The sequence below is a fragment of the Aedes albopictus genome, chromosome 3 (genome assembly GCF_035046485.1).
Source record: "Aedes albopictus strain Foshan chromosome 3, AalbF5, whole genome shotgun sequence".
In the NCBI taxonomy this organism is placed as follows: domain Eukaryota; kingdom Metazoa; phylum Arthropoda; class Insecta; order Diptera; family Culicidae; genus Aedes; species Aedes albopictus.
Window position 1 is genome coordinate 217,656,113 of NC_085138.1, and position 20,749 is coordinate 217,676,861.

Consider the following 20,749-nt stretch of genomic DNA (forward strand, 5'->3'; position numbering starts at 1 on the left):
ACTCACTCTCGAAGTTATAGCAAAGGATTCTAGAGTTAACGCTTCAAATATCATCATTTTTGTGCAAAACATTTTTGTAGGGTGCCGAAGCATTTGGGCAGTGGCTGGTATTATGGCCACTTTTAATTCAAAACTAATTGTCTTGAATTTTTTTTCGAATATCCCGCATATAAAAATTAGAATAATTGGTACAAAATTGACTGAGTTAAGGCGGAAAAGTGCCCAAAATAATAGCCTTGCTGAGACAGTCCCATTTCTCCATCGAGAAAAAAAAAATCGGTAAATTAACCGTTTTCTTTCCTACACTTTGTATTCCATTTGAGCTGTTGGCATGCCGTTGTAATCGTCGAAAGGATATTTCATAAAGGCGGTGGAAATATATTCTTTCAGAGTTACCCCACACCATTGAATACGCCTCATGTCAATAGAATCAGTTAAATACGCTAAAAAAAATTAAAAATTGTAAATTTGTACCGGCCCTTAAGATATGTAATCCCTTCAGGGATTTATTTATTTATTTATTTATTTATTTATTTATCATTGTACTACAAACTCATGCAATGGCTTGCAAAGAAAGCCCTTCAATTAATAACTGTGGAAGTGCTCTAAGATCACTAAGTTGAAGTGAGGCCGAGTTCCAATGCGAACGATGAGCCATAAAGAAGAAGAAGAAGTTGACGTTCAAGGGCTCTAATAACACTTTTTCGTATATTTACAGTATTTGATATAACAGCACTTCACAGCTGCGTAGCATGTGTTCAGCAGTTTCGCTCTCAGAATGACAAAAACGAAACCAGTTGAACTCAGAGTTGGCCCCAAATACTTCCCAATCAAGCTGAGTTATATGCCCAAATTTAAGCCAATTCGGCCCACAAAAACCTCCTATGACGAAGAGAACAAACTTGCCTATAATACCCTTCGTCACCCTAGATGATACTTTCAAGGGCACTGCCCATAACTGCATAACAGTCACATTCGGTAAAAGTAGGCATTGGAGAAAATGGAGCTCAAAGTTTGCAACTTGCGTTAATATGGGAAAGGATTGAAATTTCAAGAATTTGCCATAAACTCAAAATTAATCCTTTAGCAATGAAATCTTCTACAGCTATTTTTCTAAGTATGCTGGGCGAAGATTTGTAAAAATAATTAGACCAACATATGATTGGCGGCACGCTATGAAGCCAGTGTGTATTCTCAGTGTGACTGTTATGCGGTTACATTCGTGAATATTTGATAATGAGACAAAATGACTTGGTATTTATTTCATACTAGCTGTCCCGGCAAACTTTGTCTTGCCGTCTTGTGGTGGTTTGACAACTGTTGAGCTCAAAAAAGCACCGCACTCTAGATTGATCTAATTTTCGATCGTGTTGATTTCCTTCCGAGCTCATGAAAAATCAGTACTTTATCAATTTTCTTACTTTTCTAGTTGATTTTCGTAACTTTTTGTGCATATAAACACAGCCACCACGAATAAAAAAAAATGACGCGGACACCGTCTTCAGCCAAAGGCTGCACAGACTGAATGAAACTTAACACTAGACAAGGGACACACGGAGCATGCACCAGTGGATACGGAGAAGAAACTATTCTCACGAAAAGCTTCATCGCCCCGGAGCGGGAATCGAACCCTCACCCCACAGCATGGTACGATTAGAAGCTTGGTGACCCTAACCGCACGGCTACGAGGCTCCACAATCCACGAACCGAACCGTGAAAGAACCATGATGATCGGTTTATCCGTTTTTAAGTTTTGTTGCCTCAAAGGAGCTTCAAACTTATTTTGATATATATAGATAGATAGACTAGCAGTCCCAGCAAACTTCGTACTGCCTGCCTACTCTTTTTTTTTAACATCCGGTTCCATGAAGAAATGCCCCTCAAAATGGAATTTCTGATTTTCCCGTTTTTCTTGCCTTCCCGGTCACTTTTCTTCATTATTTATTATACGAATACGTCGGAGCCCTGGCGGAATGCAACAGTGAAAGAATCATGTCGATCTGTTGACCCGTTCCCGAGCCTATTCGTGACATACAAACACCATTCTATTTTTATTTATATAGATTTTGTAGACCAAACTTGTCAAGTTCATTTGGGTGGATGAAAGCACTGATAATTTGGGTCCATAGCCACACTGGACGTGTGAAGACCATTAAGAATTTCATTACCACTAAATAATAAAATAATTTAAGTCTGAAATGTAATCTTACATAGAACGTGAGTCGAATGACTATAGGTTAAAGACTCACGAAAATAAATAAATAACAACAACAACAACAACTGATAATTTGGAGGTGATTCCCGATAATAACTCAATATTGTAAAAAAACTGCCAATGTTACAAATATGCAGTTATGGGCAGGGAAGTGATCGGTCATAAGGCCAGTTATTACCCTTATGACTCTTTCGTTTAGATTTAGTATGGCCTTAGCTTTCGCTGCACTGTGTCTTATACATCTTTGTGCTTGTCTTGATATGGCCGTGAATTCTACCATACACCGAGAAAAATTTCTACTCAATGACTGAGTTGGCCTTACTCAGAAATCGAAAAATCCTTTGTTTTGTTACTCAGTTTCGGCTAACAGTTGAACAACCCATTGGCAATGGGTAGAATTTTCGATTTCTGAGTAAGACCAACTCAGCCACTGAGTAGAAAATTTTCCCTGTGTAGATATTTCCCAAGATGTTAGTTATTCTCTAAGAGTACACTCCGGTACTCCACAGAATTGTTCAGGGTCTACAAATCTTGAAGCTGCGCCCTCTCTGGCTAGATGGTCGGTGTTTTCATTTCCCTGAAGTCCACAATGAACGGACACCTGGTATAATGTTAGGGTATTTTAACCAGTAAAGCACCACGAAGTAACTGAAAATTGCTCTGATCGGGAAAACTGTATGGTATCCTAATTGAGCAGTCTTTATCAGCGAGTGCGCTACAGGTTCTATGCTTTTCCTACATATTGCACACAAAAACCGTACAAAAACACCTTATATTTAAATAAATAAATATGGAATGAATTTGCTGTGAGAACGAGTCATTATCTGCGTACCCTATTAATTCGAAACCTTCATTTTCCAACTTTTTTTTAAGGATTTTATCTACTATCAAAGACCACAGTAAGGGTTACAATACTCCTCCTTGAGGACAACCCTTCATAGATCATCTAACATATAGTTGCGCACCTCCAAGTTCAGCAGAAATCTTCCTATCTTTAGACATATATACACAGGGGATGGCCAAAATGTTTGGGATAGGCAACTTTTTTTCTCTCACAAAAAAGTTCAACATGCTATAACTTTTCATAGAGTGCATAAAAAAATCTCAAATTTTGACTGTTTGTCAACCTATTATATGTGCATCATTGCAATGATTTTGGTGCAAATTTGAGCTCGATTGATTAATCTTTCGCAAAGTTAGAACCGTTCGGGTGAAACACCATTTTTTAGACAACTCATTTTTGAGCTGTCATATCTCGGAAACCAGTGAACCGAATTGAATGAATTTTTTAACTTTTTTTTTTTTTTTACTTATTCGTTTATTTGGAAGGCTCGGGCGCCACATGGGCATAACTGAGCCGAAATCTTTTGTTTTTACAATGGTTTTAAATTTTACAATTTATTACTGCCTTAAAACTATGTTAGTTTGGGAAGCCGAAGTACTCGCGGCTGTTTCGAGGTTAAGGATTGAAGAAGAAAAAAAAATGGGAAGGACGGATTAATGGGTTTAAAACTAAATTATTTGCTAACTTATACTGAAACTTTGATGGGACAAATTGTCCATATCTGTAACGGAACCAAAAAGAAAGGACTTTATCGGTAGAAAACGACAAGAAGAGGACAAACGGAAGTGGGTGACGACAGACAGGGGCGAACAACAAAACCAAAAGGCGGACAACGAAAACAAGGAACGTACTACATCAAACTCTGACATCAACACGTTTCAAAAACTGGTAAATCAGGTTCATGTATTCCAAATCAAGTCCTGCCAACACTTCTCTAACGGGTTTCTGTTGTTTTCCTCGGACCCGGAGAATTTCATGCAGCTCAGATCTGACCTCACGATACTCATTGCATCCCCACACAACATGTTCGATATCCTGGTAAGCCTCGCCACAGACACAGAGATTGCTTTCTGAGAGCCCAATACGGAAGGCGTGTGCGTTCAACAAATAGTGGTTGGACATCAGCCGACACATCACACGAATAAAATCGCGGCCTAAATCCAACCCTTTGAACCATGGCTTCTTCGACACCTGTGGGATGATGGAATGCAACCATCTACCCATCTCTCCATCTCTCCATTTGTGTTGCCAGCTGATCAAGGTCTCCTGACGGGCCAATGCAAAAAATTCGTCGAAGGCGATTTGACGCTCGTAAATATCGCCTTCGCTAGCGCCCACCTTAGCCAGAGAGTCCGCTTTCTCATTACCCGGGATTGAGCAATGTGAAGGGACCCAAGCTATGGTGATGATGTATGAGCGTTTGGACAAAGCACTCAAGACTTGGCGTATTCCTTTCAGGAAGTACGCTGAGTGCTTCATCGGTTTCATTGACCGAACAGCCTCCAGAGAGCTTAGACTGTCGGTAAAAATGAAGTAGTGCTCAGGTGGAAGAGTGCGAATGTACTCTAAGGTGTAGTATATAGCCGCTAGCTCAGCAATGTATACCGAACATGGCTTTTGAAGCATGAAGGTGGCGCTATGAAATTCGTTGTAGACACCGAATCCAGTCGAATCATTGGTTTTGGAACCATCTGTGAAGAACTGTCTGGCCCCGCTAACATGCCCGAACTTACTTGCAAAAATTTGTGGAATACATATGGAACGAAAAGATTCCGGTATACCGGTGATCTCATCCTTCATAGAGAGATCAAAATCCACAGAGGAGCTGTCGAAGTCTGAGAAGTTGTCACGATTGGTGTTAACCGGATTTGGGCTTACCTCCAGTGTCATGTACCAGTAGTACACACTCATAAAACGAGTTTGGGGATTCTGTTCGAGCAGCTTTTCGAAGTTTTCTATGACTAACGGATTCACAACCTCGCATCGGATGAGGAACCGGAACGACAACTCCGCAAAGCGGTCTGTCAGAGGCTGTACACCAGCAAGTACCTCTAAACTCATTGTGTGAGTCGAGTTCATGCAACCTAACGCGATCCGAAGGCAACGGTACTGAACCCGTTGAAGCTTCAGCAAGTGTGTTTTCGCCGCGGATTGAAAACAGAAGCTACCGTATTCTAAAACCGATAGAATGGTTGTTTGGTACAGCCTGATCAGATCTTCCGGGTGTGCTCCCCACCATGTTCCGGTAATAGTTCGCATAAAGTTGATTCGTTTTTGGCATTTCTGTATCAGATACACAATATGCTTCCCCCAGGTGCATTTGGAATCGAACCAGACGCCGAGGTATTGTGAAGACATGCTATGAGTGATTGTCTTACCCATCAGAACGAGCGGAAACTTAGCCGGTTTGTGTTTTTTAGAAAAGACAACCATCTCAGTTTTCTCCGGAGAGAACTCGATACCCAGCTTGAGAGCCCAAGTAGACAAATTGTCCAAAGTATCCTGTAGTGGTCCTTGCAGGTCGACTGCTATTGATCCCGTTACAGAGACAACACAGTCATCCGCAAGCTGCCTTAACGTGCAGTTTTCCATGAGACAATCATCTATGTCTCTGACATAAAAGTTGTAAAGAAGGGGGCTTAGACATGAACCCTGGGGGAGGCCCATGTAGCTAATTCGTGAAACTGTCAAGGCGCCATGAGCGAAACTCATCTGCTTCTCAAACAGCAAATTATACAAAAAGTTGTTCAGAATTGGTGAAAGGCCACTGTCGTGTAGTTTGTCAGAAAGAACATCGACACAAACTGAATCAAAAGCCCCCTTAATATCCAAAAACACTGAGCCCATTTGCTGCTTTTGAGCAAAGGCAAGCTGAATTTCTGAAGAAAGCAACGCAAGACAGTCGTTCGTACCTTTGCCTCTGCGGAAACCAAACTGTGTATCTGACAACATGCCATTCGATTCAACCCATTTGTCCAGTCGAAAGAGAATCATCTTCTCCAACAGCTTCCGTAGACAAGACAACATCGCGATTGGACGGTACGAATTATGATCCGACGCGGGTTTCCCGGGTTTTTGAACCAGTCATCCAGTCTCCAGTCATCCGGAACGATGTTGTTATCCAGGAACTGATTGAACAAGTTCAACAAGCGCCTCTTAGCGACGTCGGGGAGGTTTTTAAGCAAGTTGAACTTGATTCGATCCATTCCTGGAGCGGAATTGTTACATGAAAGAAGAGCAAGTGAGAATTCAACCATCGAAAACGGCCTATCCATGTCGTCCCTATCCTCGGAAACATCACGAATTATTCGCTCCACGGGTACGGAATCTGGACAAACTTTTTTTGCGAACTTGAGAATCCACCGAGGAGAGCTTTCTCGATCCTCGTTGACCGACGACGCGTTACGCATTCTTCTACCGACGTTCCAAAGAGTTCTCATCGAAGTCTCGCGCGACAAACCCTCGACGAACCGACGCCAGTAACCGCTTTTCTTCGCCTTGATCAAGTTCTTGAACTTGCTTTCAAGGGAAGCGAACCGCTTGAAGTTTTCGACCGAACCGCGTTTCCGAAACTCTTTGAACGCCGCGGATTTCTCGCGATAGATTTCTGTACACTCACTATCCCACCACGGATTGGGGGGTTTCCTGCGAACCGACGGACCTGGCACTGGTCGACGTTGTGCCTGAAGCGCGCTACTGATGATCAGTTCTGATAGAAACTGATACTCTTCCCGCGGTGGAAGGACTTCTACCGATTGCTCACCGTCGATAATTGCTTCTGCGTACTTCTCCCAGTCAATGTGCTTGGTGAGATCGTAGGAGATGTCGATAGATGGAGGTTGATGTGACCCATTGGAAATAGAAACAACAATCGGCAGATGATCACTACCATGGGGATCCTGGATAACCTTCCATGTACACTCCAGCGATAGTGAGCTCGAACAGATTGAGAGGTCTAATCGGCTGTTTCTAGGGCTGCCATCTTGAGCTGGAGGTGCCACTCGTGTAACTTCTCCGGTATTCAAAATTGTCATGTTGAAGTCGTCGCAGAGGTCATATATCAACGTTGAACGGCTGTCATCGTACAGTTCCCCCCAGCCTGTACCATGGGAGTTGAAATCTCCCATGAGCAACCGAGGCTCGGGCATAACCGAGCAGATGTGGGCGAGATCCCTGCGAGATATCACAGTTCTCGGAGGAAGATATATGGAGGCAACACTGAGGGTTTTACCTCGGATAGTCACCTCACATGCGACGGCTTCAATGCCTGTCATCGGATGAAAATCGACTCTGTAAAATGAGTGCTGCTTCTTGATCCCTAGAAGCACCCCTCCGTACGAGTCGGATCGATCAAGGCGAATGATATTATAATCGGGAAAAGGTAAGGTTACATCAGGTGTCAGCCATGTTTCGGATAGTGCAAAAACATCGCATTGTAAATTGTAAACTAAAAATTTAAAAACGTCTAATTTCGGTGTAATACTACGACAGTTCCAGTGTAGAACCGAAATCGTATCTTCGACCTCGGTGGTTAAATTAGCCATCGAAAGATACGATTGTCGCAAGAAGGGGCATTTTAGAAGCCAACTGCTTCAAAAGAGGGGTCACACAAGGAAGAAGTCCTTTTACAATGTTCTTCACGGAATCTGAAGCATTGAAGAAGCTGAGGATGATGTCTACAATGCCAGAGAGCGTAAACAATGGCGCACCCTGAGGTTGCTCCTGGTGCTCCGAATGCTGTCTTTCCGGTTGAGAATTCGAAAAACGTGGGACATCTGGGATTTTAGATGTTCCCGGGAGTGATGGAAAGTCTCGTTCGTCCTGGATTTTGAATCCCGGAGGGGAACGTTTTGTGGCTTTCTTACCACTCTTCAAATTTGTCATGGTGGGTTGGGGGTTGCTGCTAGGCAGATTCCGAGGTTTTTTGGTGGGTCTCTGGAGCCTCATCCGTTTCCTCGTTTCACCCTTGAAAACAAAGGGAACCCCGTCCCCGACCTCAGAGTCAGAGCCCTGATCATCGAGAGATAAAGACGAGTAGATGTTACGGGATTCAACGGTCGGGGCAGATTTTTTCAGCATTTCGGCGTAGCTTCGCCGTGATCGCTGCTGCAACGATCGTTTTTGATGTTTTTTCTGCTGTATGTACCTTGGGCAATCAATCAGATCATGTGGACGGTCGCTGCCACAATAAACACACTTGGGCGGCATTTTACACGCACCGTCCACATGTCTCTCCCCGCATGTTGCACAGCGAGGTTTATTGCTGCAGTACTGAGCGGTGTGGCCCAGCTGCTTGCAATTGATGCAATTCATTACCTTCGGTACATACAGCCTCACAGGTAGCCGAAGTTTGCCAATCACCAGCAGATCTGGTAATGCAGATCCGGAGAAGGTCACAGAAAATTCTTCAGATGGTGTGTAGACCTTCTTCTCGCCCTCCTGGGATACCGAATGCAGTTGCCGGCAATCCAGTATCTGGACAGGAGGTAGAGAAGGATTATGGAAACGACCACAGCCTTGCATGATCGTTTCGCAGGTCAAAGATGCGTCGGCGACCTTCCCCGAAATCTCTATCGACGCGCTCGGAAGGTAAACGAAGTACTCAAGTGTAAACAACTCGCAGGCCACAATCTCATTAGCGTGTTTTCGGTCGCCTACTGTCACCCGAAGCTTAGCTGTACCGACCATGTCAATGGAGACAACGGAAGAATACCGCTTAGTCAGATCCTTGCTGATTTGAACGGTGTTCAAACGTTTGCCTTTGGGTCGGAAGAAAACAACATATGGCCCGCCAAAGTCGGGAGGGTAGGCCTTGAGGCGGGGGGACGTCGAAACAGATTTACTGTTGGTGTCCATTGCAGAAGCACCAGGGTGAAGCGAGACAAAGGGATTAGCATTTACATCGCCTTGTTGGCTCGAGCAGTCCGATGCCAATAACGAAGCTTCGTTGATGCGGTACGACGTACCCCCGCCATCGTCATCATCGCCCATTGTGGTAGTTGACTACCACCACGGGGCACTCAAAAACCTTAAACTAACACTATCACGGGGACGATAAATAATCAAAAAACAAGGGACAAAATTAACGCTACAGGAAAAGTGAGAAAAAACTGCTTATGTACCAAATTAAATCTAATCAAAGAGTCGGTGGAGAGGGGGGAACAACGAGAGGTAACTTTATGTACTTATCTTTGTGCACTCTGTTTAGCCACAGGCTCGACGACGACAGGTCCAAGCGATCGGATGGCCCGCACAGGGAGGAAGCGAGCTGCTGCTGAGCGCCCGACGCTGCGCTGGTGTGCGGCGGTTGAACGCTCTCTGCTCTTCTCTCGGTGGGCTGCTGCTGTCGACGACGATGAGCTTGGGTACTCACTGGAAGAAGCCGATCACGGCCGCGCGAGCGGCGCGGTGTGTGGGGGGTGCTGCACTGCTGTGCTCGATAATTGGACAATGCGCCACGTGATATAATGAAAACGTGAACTTTACTCAAACCAAACGAACTTTTGCGGCAAAAATTGTGGCCTAGCCAACCGCACTCGTCCCACTAGGGATAATCACTTCAACACTTGATCACTCGGAAAACTAGCACTTTGGAAAAAGCCACCGAACTGGATAGAATCGGGAGACAAACCGGACGAACGAAAAGTTGCGACTGTCTCGCACGAACGCTCGCCAAAGAGTCATTTTTAACGTTTATCAACAGTATATTGATACTAAATGCAACGTTATAAAATGTAATATTTTCTCACGGCGAATTAAGTTATACCGGGTTCAAATTTTTACCCTTATAGAGGAAAATTAGTCAAATTTACAATACCACACAAAAATTCTGTTCTTCCTTTAATCTAAATAGGCTTTAATATATCTGATTAAAGATAACTTGAGAACAGAAGTGGAAAATCTTTGGACATCAACACTAAAATTTATTGACATTAACTTAAAAATATTAAAATTTTTCGAGAAAAATCCCAAAAGTGTAAATCCATGATATTTTTTTTAAACGTTCAAAAATTATCTATGTTTTAATAGTTTGTGAATCATTTGTATATTGCCAGTGTACGTTCAAAATTTCATTCAATTCGGTTCACTGGTTTCCGAGATATGACAGCTCAAAAATGGATTGTCTAAAAAATAGTGTTTTACCCGAACGGTTCTAACTTTGCGAAAGATTAATCAATCGAGCCTAAATTTGTACCAATGATGCACATATAATAGGTTGACAAACAGTCAAAATTTGAGATTTGTTGATGCACTCTATGAAAAGTTATAGCATGTTGAACTTTTTTGCGAGAGAAAAAAAAGTTGCCTATCCCAAACATTTTGGCCATCCCCTGTATATATTAGACCTGTTCACTTTTTGTTTGTCTATCCGTGTCACATCAAATTCTGAATTCACATGCAAAAACAAATCCTCAGTAAAAATGAGCCAAATTGATAAAGGTTTAGAGGTGTATCGAATGGATTTTGTGATTTTTCGAGCATTTTCATGAAAATGTCCTCCAATATCCAGAAAATTTCACCGAAAAGGTACCAAAAATACCGTTAGAATATAGTTAGAACAAACAGAGAGGAGGGTTCATTCACCCCCTTCCTCCTCCACGTAACGACTTTTGTATGGGAAATTTTGAAATTTTGTATGAAGCGTAACACAGCGCAAGACCCCCTCCGTTCCCCTCAGCATTATGTAATATTTGAACGAACCCGGAGTGCAGATTGTTGGGTTCGCGGACGACATCGTGCTAACCCTAATCGTAACCCCATAGGGTTTCGAATATTTTCTATGCGCACTTCCGTAGGTAATCATCTCCCGCAATGTTTCCGTAACGGGATCCATAGTCAATGAGCTACACGTTCACTCTGAAGCCGAAGTGATTTCTCATTTCATTTTGCTGGAAATTCGGCACTGGTGACGGGAATTGGCGCTGGACTAGGTGCAGTTAACTTGTTCAAAATCAACTTTCCTGCAGAAAGTCTTAACAATAATAACTGTTAACAACAAGTTCTCACAATGGAAGAAGTGGACGAAAACGGTCGTTTCGTTGTTAATTTAGGTAATGCATAATTTTGTTTGCCTGTAGTGGCGAAAATGGGGATTCTTTGTTCAAAAACAGTGCCATTTTTGCAGAACGTTTTTGAATTATCACTAAAGAATGTACTGCCACTTACAAACCAAGAATCAAATGTAACTTTTTAAAATAGGTATTTGTTGTTGATATATTAGAGCAGCTTATTAGCAGATATTAGATGTGATAAATAAAGTTCGTGCTTGCATCTATTCCCTAGGCTGATAAGGGGCCGTCCATATACCACGTAGACAACTTGGAGGGGCAGAAAGTTAAACAAAAGTTTCCGCTTGTCCGCGAATAGCGGGGTGGGGGTCTAGCGAAAGTTCACGGGGACTTCAGAATTGAAACAAATCACGTCGTTCATATCGTTGATGTGACTCATAAAACATAAAAAAAAACATGTTAATGTTACTTATTTTCTTATTTGTTTAAACAAATATAAATGACCTTTTCACCTAAATAAAGGATTGATGGTCCCTTTTTTAAGGCTGTCTATATTACAATATCACGCTGCTCATAATACCAAAGATAGCGCAGAACCATATAAAAACGCATAAGGTACCTCGGGGCAAGTGAGACCTAAAGCTATATTTTTTTTTATTTTTAGGACAAACATTCTTCATGGAAAACATAGGTATCACAACAACGGATACTTTGTTTTCAAAAATTGTTATTGTTCTCACCATAGAGAGACCGTATATATTATTGTTGTTCATATGTCATTTTTAATTCACTAAGTAAGATTAACGTACTCTACTACATTTATCGTTTATAAAGGTAATAAAAAATAAAGTAGGTAAAACTTTTTCGGCACTTGTCCCAGTGCATTTCAGCATCTGGGGCAAGTGAGACGTATGAGAGGAAACAAACACAATTTCAGTAACAAATTTTGAAAACGACGTATAATCAATGCTACACCATTGATTATACGTCATTTTCAAAATTTGTTACTGATTTCATAGTTTGATCTCGCTTTCTTCAGCCTAAGTCGAAATTTACACAGAAGTGACGTAAAAATCGGTGCCTTAACCCTCGAACGATCGCGCTGTTGTATTTTGTACAACACGTTGAAAAAATCTCGCTTTTTGTACTCAGCATTAGCGTGGTGCTGACGCAGGTAGTCAACCGCGCGAGTTACGGAAGGTTAAGTAAACAATCGTTGAATTATACTTGATTACTTCTATTCTGATGATGACACTATTGTTTAAAATGGTAAAGTCTTGGGTAGAACATATTTTTTTCGAAACCATCTATTTTTCGCTGCATAATGAGTTTTTCTGAGTGTTAAGGAACCGGCTATAAAGTAGGGTATTGGTTCCCTTATTAAGCATGTGGCTCGCATTTTCATCCTATGGAAAACAAAGGAATGAAACGCTGTTTGTTTTGTTTCTTATTTTTGTATTGTTTGTTAGAAATGAGCACCCATGAAAACAAAAAGAACGGAATCAATCGGTGCCGTAATCGCTTGTTTTCGAATAGGATGAATATGGGAGCGTGAGATTACTGATGGAACACATACCCTATAAAAAAAAATGGAAAACGACTTATCAAATGTTCACGATTTAAATATATTTATTTAATGATCCTAAAATTATGTAAGGGAAATCATAACATCTTTAAATCTTGAAAAATCTTTTGGCGAGATTCATCAACTATGTAATATGAAATGCAAGTTTGGAAATATTTTGGCATTTAAGGTGAAACATCAAGAAATCCCATTGCAATTTTTGAAACAAACTTCAGAGGCACAAATCTGACGAACAAAGCATCGAGCCAAGCCGCACTTGTTTTCCTGGCTTTGCTCACTTGCAAAAAGAGGCAGCTTTTACAAGTCGAGAGCATTTGTTTACAAATTTTCAAGATTGATGCTCTTGAAAACGTGAGTAGGGGACCAAGTCGGCCATTGTGGCAGCCATGTTTGCATTATCTGAAGTTTCTCCTTAACTGTATGAAAATAAAAAACAATTTGTTTTGTACGAGCTGTTAGAGTTTTTTTTCTCAGCGATTCGATATTATATGTGTTACGTAATTTATGCATGATATCCCGAAATTCTTTCAACAAAAAACGCTAATCATAGTTATTTGTATAAGATATTTATAATTTTTGCTACCTTACATATATGCAGCAACTATATTAAGCCATTTGTATAAACATTCCGAATAGGTTCCCACTTGCCCCGTGATACGAAGTAAATGAAGATCTGCCCCACTTTTCATTATACGCACAGGTATTATGCAGTTTAAAAATGTTTAAAAATGTTCAAAGTAGCCCCCATCCAGTTCTACATGAGATGTGTCCGATTGGTGTATGAACAACTTTTTTGCATTACTCACGATTATTGTGTGTAAAAAATGCGGAAATTTATTTACTATTCTGGGAGTTATAATGTCATAAAGTTGAAAAACCATGATCAACGATCAAATCTGACTATGTCATAAAGTTGAAAAACCATGAAAAAGTGTATAAAAAGCCCCGCACGACGATACACGCGTGAACCTTCCGCGTGATCGCTCGATGGTTGAGGGAAGAGAGTAGTGGTAAAAGAAAAGTCCACGATTGTCCACGGGGAGAGGGTATATGGAAAGTCCACGATTTTTCTGTGCGTGGTATATGGAAAGGACGGCCCAAGTTGTGCTTATAAATTCTGAATTCCTTTATTTATTTATTTCGTCAACCGTTCGTAGACTACATGTTTACATAATTATTTCTATATTCTATTGTATCGTACAGAGTTGAAATGTTGTTTTAACTTCACTCGCGACATGGCCAAGTCGATAGATTCGCAATGTTTATTGTAAATTAACATCATTCTATTGATTGGGCTCAATTTCGCATAATTTGTACGATGATATCTGATCACAAATATGTTTCGATTTCTTACTTGTCGAGTAATTTAAACAGAATAGCAAATTACTGCAATCTACACGTTGCGAAACAATGTCATTCACAAATGTTATCATAGCATATAAGGCAATCCATGACGACTTTTCGCGATGGGGGTGACATCAAAAGTGTAAACACAGTGTGAGTACAACTTAACAAAGTTTCGTCAAGTGTCGTTGGTGCTTAACGAATTCCTTTGTGTTCAACTGTCACCCCGATCATCGGATGTCAAAAATACATGGTAAACAAAAAAAATCAGCTGATCGCATCTGTCTCATGGATTGCCTTATTCACGTCGTTCCTTCAATGTGGTATCTCAAAAACGTTCTGCACAAATCTAGATTGAGTTTAAATAAGGGCGAAAGTAACATGAGAGAGTTCTCTTCATCGACTCTCTCTTCTGCAAATTAAAGTGACAAGATGCAAATTCAATCGAACTTTTTTACACTTAGACGCTAGATTGCATCGCAACCTAGCGATTTATGACCAAAAAGTTCAACAATGTTTGCATCTTGTCACTTTAATTTGCAGAAGAGAGAGTCGATGAAGAGAACTCTCTCATGTTACTTTCGCCCTTATTTAAACTCAATCTAGAAATTGTAATATTTCACTTGTTTCACTTATTTTTTTTTCTACGACCTTTCCCTAGTAACATTTTATAGTCAAATAGACTATAAGAGGTTCTTAACCTTTCAGTACTCGCGCCAATTTTTGTAACGCGAGCAGTCGCGCGTTGTACTTTGTACAATACCCATACATTCTGAAATATCTAAGGATCCTGATTGTTTCGAGGAGGACTGTCTTTGGCAAAGTTGTTGTAAATTTCATGGGCTACTTGATGCTGACAAAGTTGATTCGTAATACGTCCACTAGGCGGCGCTAGTGAGCAATATCATGTTATATCTTATATCTCAAAATCCTGATATCTTAAAAAGATGGTGTCTTCGGCAAAGTTGTTTGGTATATCAACGGCTTACAGATTATTGGCCGTTTAATTCGAAATTCCACCACTAGGCGGCGCTAGTGAGCAAATGATCTTTATATTCTAAGTATCTCGGGATCCTGATTACTTAGAAAGATGGTGTCTTTGACAAAGTTGTTTGGTAGGTCAAGCACTTACGGATGATTTGCAGTTTAATTTGAAATTTCATCACTAGGCGGCGCTAGTGAGCAATTTCATGTTATATCTTATATCTCAGGATCCTGATGTCTTAGAAAGATGGTGTCTTCGGCAAAGCTGTTTGGTAGGTAAACGGATTACAGATTATTGGCCGTTTAATTGGAAATTCCACCACTAGGCGGCGCTAGTGAGCAAATAAACTTTGTATCCTATGTATCTCGGGAACCTGATAACTTAGAAAGATGGTGTCTTCGACAAAGTTGTTTGGTAGGTCAAGTACTTACGGATGATTCGCAGTTTAATTTGAAATTTCATCACTTGGCGGCGCTAGTGAGGACGTTAACATTATATATTATGTATCAAACCCTTATTACTTATTACTTAGAAAGATAGTGTCTTCGACAAAGATGTTTGGTATATCAAGGGCTTATAGATGAGTGATAGTTGCGCTAGTGAGCATGTAAATTTTTAATCTCATGTAGCTCAGGATCCCGATTAAAAAGGCACGGGACACCGTCTTCAGCCAGAGGCTGTACAGACTGAACAGAACTCAACACTAGACCATGGACACGACATACATTACATGCACCAGTGGATAGCATAGTGCGGTTACACGCTTGGTAACGCTAACTGAACGGCCACGAAGCTCCACTTTACTCAGAAAGATGGTGTCTTCGGCAAAGTTGTTTGGTAGATCAAAGACCAAATGGAGGAAAAGTTACCTCTCGTGCCGACCTTCTAAAAGATCGAAAACTTACAGATAGTTGTCCGTTTGAATAGTAATTTCACCACTAGATGACGCTAGTGAACATAAAAAATGTATATGCAATAGTTCTCAGGATCCTGGTTACTAGAAGAGAGATGGTGGTTTCGGCAAAGTTGTCAAATAGGTTAAGTGCGTTTGATTGATGGGTCGTTGAAATCAATATTTCGCCAGTAAGTGGTGCTAATGAGTATGCAAATTTTATATCTTTTATATCTCCGAGTCTGATTACCTGGGAAGTTGATATCTTTGGCAAGGTTGGTTGGTAGATCAAGGGCTTTCAGTTGATTGACCATTTGATTCGTGCTTCTGCCACCAGAAGACGCTAGTTGTAAATTTGCAAAAAGCATGAACGTATTCGTCTAAAAAAAAAAATCAACGTGCTGTAAATTTTTATACTTCCGAAAGTTTTCAAAATTTGAAAATTACACAACTAGTTGATTATAATTTGTTTAAATTTGCACTTGATTGATTAATTTTACATGAAGTTAAAGCACTTAGTAAAATATTCAATATCTGACCATCGTATTTCAATATACTCTATCTTAAGGTTGTCAATGTCACGGGATAAGTACATCCATCCTTTATCCATCAAACAACAATGTCGAAGACATCATCTTTCTAAGTAATTAGGATCATGAGATACATGAGGTATAAAATGGGAATGCTCACTAGTGCCTCCTGGATGTGAAATTGCACGTCATATTTGTCTTCATCAGTTAGTGTTTGATCTACTAAACAACTTTTCAGCAGACACCATCTTTAAAATTTGAATACCCACTAGCGCCACCTAGATGTGGAGTTTCAAATCATACGGATCTCCATCAGTTAGTGTTCGATCTACTAATAAGTTGCTGAAGACATCATCTTTCTAAGCAATCAGGATCTCGAGATACATAAGTGACCCGATTTTGTCAGCCCCTTTTCGGAACACATTTTTTGCTCTCTTCAAAAACTTAAACAATATTTCAATCTTTTTATTCCTCTATGTTCTGCATCTCAGCTGTAGTTTGATGATAAATATTAATAAATTGCTAAAAATGTGATCGTAAGATAATGAGAGCAAAAAGTTCGTCGCAAAATGGGGCTGACAAAATCGGGTCCTTACTGTATATGAGTTATAATATTTGAGTACTCACTTGCGCCACCTGGATGTGGAATTCCACATCATACTTGTCTTCATCAGTTAGTGTTTGAACTACTAAACAACTTTGCAGAAGACACCATCTTTCTAAGTACTCAGGATCCTGAGTTATATGGGATATAAAAAATACATGCTCACTAGCGCCGCCTATCGGTTGAAATCTGAATTTCTCAGATCACATCGCGAAGGCCCTTGATATCCCAAGTAACTTTGCCGAAGACACCATATTTCTAGATCATTTAGATTTTGAAATACATTAATTCACATTCAACTGTCTATCTTATCTTAAATATAGTACGTTCTTCATATTGCGATTTTCAATTTTCCGCATTATAAGGAGTTAAACTGTTTTGAAAAAAGGTCTTATAATATTCCAAGTAAGATTCCTGTAGAATACATTTGGGGTTGACATCGATAGAAAAGATGGTTTCAAAGTAATAGTCGATAGTTCTCATGTGTTGTACAAAGTACAACAGCGCGATTAACGGAAGGTTAAAACCACCATAAAACCAAAATAAAAGTAGTAAGGTTCTATGACGGTTCTAAAAACCTCTTGGCTATCAAAATGTAAATCCCGTGCTTCCTTCAAAGAGCGAATAGCGTACTGGAAGCATTAAACGTGTTCGTGTCTTTCAAAAAACCTTTCATGTAATCATTTACGTCGATTGTATTTATATTTTTATTTCGCTCTACTATTTTCGAGTGAATTTAAAGATGTTTGATCTTCAATTTAATAAAGATGAAATGAAACCTAAACATAATTTCAATTAGCCTTATTTTTATATTGCTTTTGATCCAGAACAACATTTCAAATATTTAAAGACAGCAGACACCACATATTGTATCAAATCACAACTTGGTATTCCCAACAGTAGCCAAATTGAAAAACACATGTCGACGAAAATGTAAATATAATAGAAATGTTTGTAAGGGTCAGTCATACTAAATACATGAACATATGATTTCAAATAGTTTTTGAAGCCAAAAGATGTTTAGCTGTCGCGAGTTTTGGTTAGCAGCATTAATATTATGTATGAAAAAAATAAAAAAAATAACATTGAAAAACAGCAGGAGCACACATGTAGCTGATGTTTTATAATGTTAATAAAGCGATTACACACGCATTCAAGCCGCACATTTCACGATAGTATAAAAGTAGTTCTGTTGTCATTATACCTACAATCTGGCAGCATATGCATAATTAAGTTTAAATCATTTCAATGACTTGTTTGTTTCTTCAGGACAGAAATGGCGAACGAAATACTGCGAGTTGTTATCATTTGTCACTCATCGTTGATGCGTTGCACAGGAAGATTTAATAAAACCGTGCCGAACAGTCCTCAATAAAATCTGATATTTTGATCAGACTCTACACAATTGCGAAGCAAACACCATAATAATAGAAAACAAGGATAATTTTTCAAGGTAGAAGGAATAACAATACTCCATTACAATCTCATGATAGTCATTTTGGTCAATCAACGGCGTTTAATTTCACGATCTTAGCGAATAATGAATGTACTACATCCACTTCGATTCACTTTTGGCTACCATAATTTTTGCAAAGGAGGGTGCAATAAAATTTTCACTCTTTTACACTATATACACCCGACTGCGAGAAACGAGTGCGACCAAAACCGTAGCAGTGCCTAGACTGACATATCATCTCGGGAGCGGTATGCTGGATGCTGTTTTCCTGTTTTTCCTCTCAGTTTTCTACAGAGTTTAATGGAGAAAAGCTCTCTCAAAGAGTAGCGTTATAGTTGAAAGGAAATCCTACAGCGTCTCGATGAACGTTAGGGCAAAATGTATAGAAGCGTTGCAAGGAAATAATTAAAAAAAAAACAATGTGTTTTTCTAATCGGGAAGTTACATGGAATATTTATGTATATGAGAAAATTATTTTAATATAAATCACACTAATCTGAAAATTGCTTATCCGAAAACAAAAATCAATTATACAGATCAGTATCATAATTTTCATTTTATATAACTCATTTCAGTATCATAATACAGGTACTCTTCGATATAACGTACAAACATGTTTTCTCTTTGTACGTTATATCGAAGTGCACGTTATATCGAAGTGCACGTTATATAGAAGCAGACAAAAATTTATTATTTTTTATGATTGTGTTTATGAATTCGACGTGAAATTAACCCCAAACAATGATTTCGGTGAAATTCGCAAAATCAATGATGAAAAACATGAGTTTCAACGAAAAAGTCATTTCGTTTTTTGTGCTTTGATATAACGTACATTTTGCTACGATATAACGTACACTAATTTTTTTCCCCAATTTGCGCTAATTCTAGGTAACAAGGTTAATACTGCAAGAAAACATTGATTTGAGTGGTTTCGCAGCTTATCTGAGAGTTATTCCTGGGAAAAATTGAAATTTTCAATGTTGTACGTTATATCGAAGTAAAATGTACGTTATATCGAATTTGCTATATCGAGGGTACGTTATATCGAAGAATACCTGTAGCCAACTTTCCGTACTCAATCATTATGCAACTGAAATGAGTTCATTTAGGCTGCATAATCAACATTATGCTACTCAAATGAGCTGTAAAATGAAAAAAAAATCACTGCATAAATTTTAAAATCATCTTGTTGCAACTCGTTACATAATTAACTATTATGCGATGATTTTTTTCATTATACAGGGGTGGCCAAAATGTTTGGGATAGGCAACTTTTTTTTCTCCCACAATAAAAATCAATATGCTGTAACTTTTCATTTGTCATCCCTCATCTGTAGAGCCTTTTAACCACTGCGTCCATTATTTAGGAATATTGTGGTATGACCTATATTTAATTTGGTGCTAGTCAAATATCCTGTCAATGAATTAACTACATCGTCTGTTTTCCTACTCTCGACCAATGTGGCGCTAGCTTCTATGCGCCAAAAATCGCTAAAAGTAAATCGCAAAAATATTGTATGGCGAATACCATCTAAAGGCAAATTCTTCAAAGTAGAACACATTATTCGAAAAAATATTTGGTAGTGGTTGTGCATAATGGTGACCACTATTAAGCCTTATTTACCTTACCGGTCAGGCTAAGGCCGGGGTGGCCTCTGCTGTACATAGTAGCCGCCTCCATTCCACTCGGTCCATGGCTGTTTGCCTCCAGTTCCGCACTCTGCGTAGGGTCCGCAGATCGTCCTCCACTTGGTCGACCCACCTAGCTCGCTGCGCTCCACGTCTTCTTGTACCGGTCGGATGACTCTCGAGAACCATTTTAGTCGGGTTGCTATCCGACATCCTGATGACGTGACCCGCCCACCGTAGGCTCCCGATTTTCGCGGTATGGACGATGGTTGGTTCTCTCAGCAGCTGATGCAGCTCGTGGTTCATTCGCCTTCCCCAAGTCGCGTCTTCCATCTGCACTCCGCCGTAGATGGTACGCAACACCTTCCGTTCGAAAGCTCCAAGGGCGCGTTGGTCCTCTGCACGTAGGGTCCATGTTTCGTGCCCATAGAGGACGACCGGTCTAATCAACGTAGATGGTTAACTTCGTGTTACGGCGAACTTTATTCGATCGTAGAGTTCTGCGGAGTCCAAAGTAGGCACGATTTCCTGCCACAATGCACCTCTGAATTTCTCTGCTGGTGTCGTTGTCGTCGGTCACCAGTGAGCCCAAGTACACGAATTCTTCAACCGCCTCGATTTCATCACCGTCGATATGAATTCGGGGTGGGGGGCGCG

At 40.1% G+C, this 20,749-nt stretch overlaps 1 protein-coding gene across 14 annotated transcripts in view; it reads right to left on the bottom strand.

The window, feature by feature from the left end:
• LOC109411912 (dystrophin) overlaps positions 1–20,749 on the bottom strand; it is a 387,179-nt gene that overhangs the window by 110,350 nt on the left and 256,080 nt on the right. The gene's annotated exons all lie outside the window — the stretch shown is intronic.